At 39.7% G+C, this 7,416-nt stretch overlaps 1 non-coding gene across 1 annotated transcript; it reads right to left on the bottom strand.

Annotated features, from left to right (window-relative positions):
* Window positions 1-491: 491 nt before the first annotated feature.
* LOC114915381 (small nucleolar RNA R71) lies at window positions 492-597 on the bottom strand. Its single transcript, XR_003803359.1, has one exon. It is a non-coding gene; the product is annotated as a small nucleolar RNA R71 (small nucleolar RNA).
* Between the last annotated feature and the right edge of the window lie 6,819 nt (window positions 598-7,416).

Raw genomic sequence — 7,416 nt, 5'->3', positions numbered from 1 at the left:
ACTAATTAGAGAGCATATCATTGCATCTTTAGATCTTAATAGTCATAGTGATAGTCATAGTGTAAGTGTTGCATCTGAGCTTAATTCAATTCAAACAGAAAACACGGGTGAACAACCTTATAATGGACCCCGTGAGAGGATCCTAAGGAGATGGCTGCACCTGATTTCACATATGAGAGTTTGTGCATTTAATATCATGAAGAGGATGTTCCTTTTGTGCTTAAAACTAGACTAATCCATTTGTTGCCCAAGTTTCATGATCATGCAGGTGAGGATCCACATAAACATCTGAAGGAGTTCCGTATTGTTTGTTCTACCATGAAGCCTCCTGATGTTCAAGAGGATCACACTTACTTGAAGGAATTTCCACACTCATTGGAGGGAGTTGCTAAAGATTGGTTGTATTATTTAGCTCCCAAGTCCATCACTAGCTGGGATGATCTGAAAAGAATGTTTCTAGAGAAATTCTTCCCTGCCTCGAGGGCCACTGCAATCAGAAAAGATATATCAAGGATCAGCCAACTTGGTGGAGAGATCTTGTATGAGTATTGGGAGAGATTCAAGAAATTGTGTGCAAGCTGTCCTCACCACCAGATTTCTGAGCAGTTGTTGTTGCAATATTTCTATAAGGGGCTGAATAACATGGAGAGGAGTATGATAGATGCTGCAAGTGGTGGAGCACTTGGTGACATGACCCCAGTTGAAGCTAGGCACTTGATAAAAAAGATGGCCTCCAACTCTCAACAATTTAGTACCAGAAACGACAATGCAATTGTCATCAAAGGAGTTCATGATGTGGCCACTAATACAGATAAAAAGATGGAGAGTAAACTTGATGCATTAGTCAACCTGGTGACTTAACTTATTGCAAATGAAAAATCTACATCTATGGCAAGGGTTTGCGGCATTTGTTCTTCAAATAATCATCATACAAATGTTTTCCCTTCTCTGCAGCAGTTTGGAGTAAATGAGCATCCAGAGGCATATACTACAAATATTTACAATAGACCTCCTGTCCAACAACAACAGCAGCAGAGTTATGACCTCTCCAATAATAGGTACAATCCAGGTTGGAGAAATCATCCTAATCTCAGATGGTTTAACCAGCAACAACAACAACAATCCCCTCTATTCTAGAATACTGCTAGTCCTAGCAGATATGTGCCTCCCCCTGTCCAACAGCAGTAGCAGAGACAACATGATGTTCCTGCACCTCTACCATCTCCACCTTCTACTTTTGAGCCTTCATTGGAGGAGTTGGTGAGGCAGATGACCATCCAAAACATGCAATTCCAGCAAGAGACCAGAGCCTTCATTCAGAGCTTGAAAAATTAGATGGGACAGATGGCTACTCAACTTAATCAGGAACAGTCCTAAAACTCAGATAAGTTACCTTCACAGACTATGCAGAATCCAAAGAATGTGAGTGAAATCACCTTGAGGTCTACCAAGCAAGTTGACACACTTGGACTAGTACCAGTCCCTACACCTGAGCCTACACTTGAGAAGGAGGTACCTACACATTCTTCTAGTTCACATAGTGGTGATCTGCAGTAGCCTCCTATCCCTTTTCCATTTCCACCAAAATTAAATCCAAGCAAAAAGATGGAAGAGGTGGATAAGGAGATATTGGAGACCTTCAGGAAGGTGGAGGTGAACATACCTCTACTAGATGCCATCAAGCAAATTCCCAGTTATGCTAAGTTTCTGAAGGAGTTGTGCACCCAAAAAAGGAAGCTAAAGGGCAATGAGCGAATCAACATGGGCAAAAATGTCTCAACACTCATAGGTAAATCTGTTCCACACATTCCTAAAAAAATGTAAGGAGCCAGGTACATTCTGTATACCTTGCATTATTGGTAATAGTAAATTTGAAAATGCCATGCTTGATTTAGGAGCTTTAATTAATGTCATGCCTCTGTCCATTTTTAAATCTTTTTCTCTTGGACCTCTACAGCCTACGGGTGTGGTCATTCAGTTGGCCAATAGGAGTGTTGCCCACCCTACAGGTTTTGTAGAGGATGTCTTGGTTCGGGTTGGTGAACTTATTTTTCTTGGTGATTTCTATGTTCTTGATATGGAGGAGGGATTCTCCCATGGTTCTGCCCCAATCATTTTGGGTAAACCATTTTTGAAAACATCCTGGACCAAGATTAATGTTTATTTTGACACCTTGTCTATCGAATTTGGTGATATTGTTGTTCATTTTAATATTTTGGATTCCATGAAATTTCCTTTTAAAGCTCATTCTATTTTTCGTGCTGAATTGATTGATAATGTAGTTTATGAGCACATTCATGATTTTGATTCTTCTCATGCTAAGAAACTTATTTTTATTAAATTTGTATAGCTGCCTTTCATGCATTAAGTCTAAGTCTGAGTCTGAATCTGAATATGAGGCTGAATGTGAAATTGATTGTGATGAGGCATCTGAATTTGATACTTTGGGTGTTTTACCTCTTGGTCTTGATTTTATAGAGTTAGAATGCACTAACCATGTTGCATGAAGTACAAAAGAATCTGACTTGCAGGTTGAGGTACAGGCTGCAGAACCCCTTCCCCCTTCTTTGGTTCCTTCTTATGTTTAGCTAGCACCCAAACTAGAGTTGAAGCCTCTTCCAGAGAACCTCAAGTATTCTTACTTGGAGGACGATGAGAGATATCCTGTGATCATTTCTACATCCCTTGATGCTGATCAAGAGGATAGGTTGTTGCATGTGCTCTGGAAGCACAAGAAGGCAATTGGTTGGACCCTGGCAAACATTCCTAGTATTAGCCCATCCACATGCATGCACATGATATTATTGGAGGATGGAGCTAAACCAGTGAGACATCTACAGAGGAGACCTAACCCGGTGATTCTGGACGTGGTAAAGAAGGAGGTGACCAAGCTTCTATATGCTGGAATCATCTATCCTATTTCAGACAGTCAGTGGGTGAGTCCAGTCCATGTGGTCCCCAGGAAGACAGGCCTCACTGTTGTTAAGAATGAGAGGGATGAGCTCATACCCACCAGAGTGAAAATAGTTGGAGAGTCTGCATTGACTACCGGAGGCTCAACCAAGCAACAAGGAAGGATCACTTTCCTTTGCCCTTCATTAATTAGATGCTTGAGCTTCTGGAAGGTAAATCTCATTACTATTTTCTTGATGGTTTCTCTGGTTATTTTCAAATTCATATTGCTCCTGAGGATCAGGAAAAGACCATATTCACCTGCCCCTTTGGCACTTTTGCCTATAGGAGGATGCCCTTTGGCCTATGCAATGCCCCTGGCACATTCTAGCAGTGCATGCTTAGTATTTTTTGTGATTTTCTTGAAAATTGCATAGAGGTGTTTATGGATGATTTTACTATTTATGGATCCTCTTTTGACGCATGTTTGGATAGTTTAGACAGAGTTCTAAATAAATGCGTTGAGACTAACCTTGTTCTTAATTTTGAGAAATGTCATTTCAAGGTAGAGTAGGGTATAGTTTTAGGGCATATCATTTCTAGTAGGGGCATTGAGGTAGACCCTGTAAAGATATCTGTTATTGCACAATTTCCTTACCCCTCTTGCGTGCGAGAGGTGCAATCTTTTCTTGGTCATCCAGGTTTCTACAGGCGCTTCATTAAGGTCTTCAACAAGAAATCCCTTCCACTATCCAGCTTGCTGTAGAAGGATATTGAGTTTAATTTTAATGACAGGTGCAAGGAGGCGTTTGACTGCCTCAAGAGAGCATTGACCACCACTCCTATCATTCAGGCACTAGATTAGACAGTTTCACTTGAGCTGATGTGCGATGCTTCAAATTATGCACTAGGGGCTTTATTAGCACAGAGGGTTGACAAATTGCCTAGAGTGATATACTATGCTTTCAGGACATTGGATGCTGCTCAAGCAAATTACACGACCACAAAAAAAGAACTTTTAGGTATTATTTTTGCACTTGATAAATTTCGATCATATCTTCTTGGTTCTCGTGTCATTGTTTTTACAGATCATGCAACTCTAAAGTACTTGTTGAAGAAGGCTAACTCAAAGCCTAGGCTAATCAGATGGATGCTCTAGCTTCAAGAATTTGACTTAGACATCCATGATAGAAGTGGAGCACAAAACTGGGTGGTAGACCATCTCAACAGGATTGAAAGAGTTGAGGATGAGAAGACTTTGCCCATTCAAGATGATTTTCCTGATGAACACTTGTTAACTATTTCTGTTCCTTCCTCCACCCCTTGGTCTACAAACATTGTAAATTATTTAGTTGCTTCTATTTTTCCTCCTTTGGCATCTAGAGCTCAAATTGATAAACTTAAGAGCGATACTAAACACATGTTTGGGATGACCCCTATTTGTGGAAGTTGTGCAGTGATCAGGTAATCAGGAGATGCTTACTGATGGAGGACCATCCTTGGTACTTCACTTCATGTGAGACCCATCACATGGTTCATGGCTATGGCCAATTTGATTAGTATAGGATTATTTTATTTTCCAATTTTACCCTTGTATTTTGGGGTATTTTAGTCATAGGATTTATTTTCTTTGTATTTCCCATTTTACCCTTGTATTATGGGGTGCTTTAGATGATTAGGGTTTTAATTTTGGGCTAGGGTGTTTTAGTGAGGAGGTGACGCATTTTTGGTGAGTCTTGGACATATTTTTGGTGTTAGAAAGGCTTAGGCCCAAGTGGAGGGCAAAGGTTGCATGGACTTATCATGCACCTAGTTGTAGCCAATCTAACCCCTTAGATTCCATCCTTGGCCACCAAGTAGCATCTAGGGTTCATTTGGCATTGCATTTGGAGTGCATTTGCCTTGTGAATTTCGGCCATGCATTGCTCCAAATGCAACCCTAGATGCCTCCCCTCCTATAAATACCCAACACCCCACCACTTGTAAATACTTTGGATTATATAGAATTTGAGTGAGCTTTTATGCCTTAAGTCCTTATCCTTAGTCCCTAGGGTTACTTCGGCTAGCCTTCCTTCAATCTCCACCCTTGGAGAGTGAAACCTAGAGTGGCCTCCAACTACTTTGGAGTGAGCCAACTTTGAGCCACCAAACACCTTCTCCTAAATAGCTTCCGCCAAACTCCTCCCTTCTCACGCTAACTTCCTTTCCTTCACCAAGTACCTACCTTTTGTCTACCTTGTTGAACCTAGATCAAGGGCCAAGGCTTCCTCTCTACATTCCCTACGTCAAGCATGGAGGAGGAACCCATCAAGTGGTATCAAGAGCCAAGGTTCTACAAGGGTAACATCTAATCTTTTTGTGTCTCCTTTGAGTCTTTTGCTTTCGGTCACTTTCCTTCTTCTTGTTTTCTTTGTGTGGCCAAATAGCTTTGGGGTTCACACCTTGTTCTTTGTGAGCCTTCCTTGCAATTTTAGGTTCCATTGTTAGGTTTACCATGCTTTTCTAAATTTTAGGTTGAGTCTCACATGAAAATGCCATGAATATGCTTTTTATTTTTGAATCCACCTAAAAGTTTTGTCTTTGTATGTTTCCTATAATTTGTCAACAAAAATTTCCATGTATGTGCCCAAACACTTTGCATGACTACATGATCAAAATATATGCCATATTGCATGATAGTGGGCGTGACATTTAGAAGCTTTTTAGAGGTCATTCATGCATGCTAAATAGTCCTAGCATGTTCCTTGTAATTTTGAGTTTCCATGTGTGAAATGCTTCCTTGCACATGCATATAACTTGCTGCCCACTTTTCCTTTGCATTCCACTTGTTTTGGTTAATTTTGTATGCTTAAAGGAACCCTAAAAGAATCTAAGAGGTGGCTGAAAAAAAAAAATTGTGCAAACAACTTGTACTAACTTGTACAAAACAATTTCCACTAAAAAGATTCCTTAAGGTACCTCTAAGAAACCGCCACTTGTCATCACTTCCTCTCCTAAAGTTTAACCTAATTTTTGACCATCCACAAGTGCAAAACCTAAGCAACATTTGGGCTTAATTTAACAAAAAAATTTCGGACCCAAGACATATAAAAGAAAACATTGCCGTGAAAAGAAAGAAAAAGACTAGAACAAAAAAAAAAAAATTCTTGGACCAAAAAGGACTTGTTGCTAGACTTGTGGACTTGGACCAATACCTATGCATTTGGGAGTTGGACTTATGACATTTTGACCTTAATTTGGGACCTTACCTTTGGCTGGACCGAAACATATAAAGGACCTAATCAAGTGGACTAAACACTAACCTAATTCTAGTGCCTTTCTAGGATTACTCTTTGTGTGCTTCCTTTCTTTGATTGAGTCTTAATTTTTTTTGCTTGTCTTTCTTGGCCTCTTTTGTTTTGTCTCCATAAATTCTCTCTGAGTTTAGCCTTTCCTAATTGTGCTTTTCAGTTTTATTTCTTGGACTCTTGCTTTGGGTTGGTTTCATTTTGATTGTAGGTGAAAAACCACTCTAGTCAATTTTCACACCTTTGGTGGATTTGAGTGGAGGGGTGAACCGAATCCAAGCCTAGCCTTTGGAGGGACTTACACCACACATAAAGGAGTGAACAAACACTTGGAGAGGTCTAACACGTTTGTTCATTGTGAAGGAACCCAATTGGAGGAGTTTGAAGACTTAAATTCTTGTTTTTGTCTAATTTTTTGCTTACTTTTCTCTCTCGGCCTCTTTGTTGTTTTTGGCCTTAGTTTCATTCTTTTGGTTTGTAATTTGGCCATTTCTAAACCTCTTCAACTTGGTTTTAGTTCGTGTAGTTGAAGGTGATTTGAAAACCTTCACCTAGGACCTCGACTAGAACATGTTTTAAGTGCTTTCCTTTTGCATGTTTTAAAGCTTTTAGTAGTATAATTGCTTAGGACTTTATCTTTGTGCAATTACGTTTAGAAGGCTTGTTTTGCCTACTAGGGGTAACGTGCACACACTCACTTATTGATTGTGCTAATTGTTTTGTAAGAAAAGTAGCAAAAGGCTTAGTGATTTTTACTTGATAGGGCTTGGTTATTAAGTGATTCATTGTAGTCCACCTCCCCTTGAAAGTTCATTTTGTACACTTAGGCCTTTTTCCTACCTATCTTGCACCTTGAAAACCTTTTGTGAAAACTCTTTTATCACTCACTCTTTGTGAAAACCTTTTCAAACCTTTTTGAAAACAATTTGTGAAAACCTTTTCTTGATCAAAGATGAGTGATCATTCTAGTGTCCATGGTCGTAATTCTTGTAGTACTAGGTCTAGTGTTAGGGATGAACTTAGGCAACTCAAAGAGTACCTAAGAAAAAAAGAAGAGGAAAATATAAAAAGAGAGGAAGAGTTGAGAAGAAAAGAAAAAGAGTTTGAAAAAAATAATGAAGAAATAAAAAGATTGCTTGCTAGGCTAGTTGTGGGAGGAGAGGCTAGTGGTTCAAGACCAAGAGTCACTTCTCCTCAACCCTCAAGAGGAAAGGGGCATATGCATGCAAGTGTGCAT

The sequence above is a fragment of the Cajanus cajan genome, chromosome 1 (assembly GCF_000230855.2).
Source record: "Cajanus cajan strain Asha chromosome 1, NIPB_CcT2T_4, whole genome shotgun sequence".
Lineage (NCBI taxonomy): Eukaryota > Viridiplantae > Streptophyta > Magnoliopsida > Fabales > Fabaceae > Cajanus > Cajanus cajan.
Note: the sequence above shows the minus strand (reverse complement) of the source record. Positions and strands in the feature narration are given on the sequence as shown.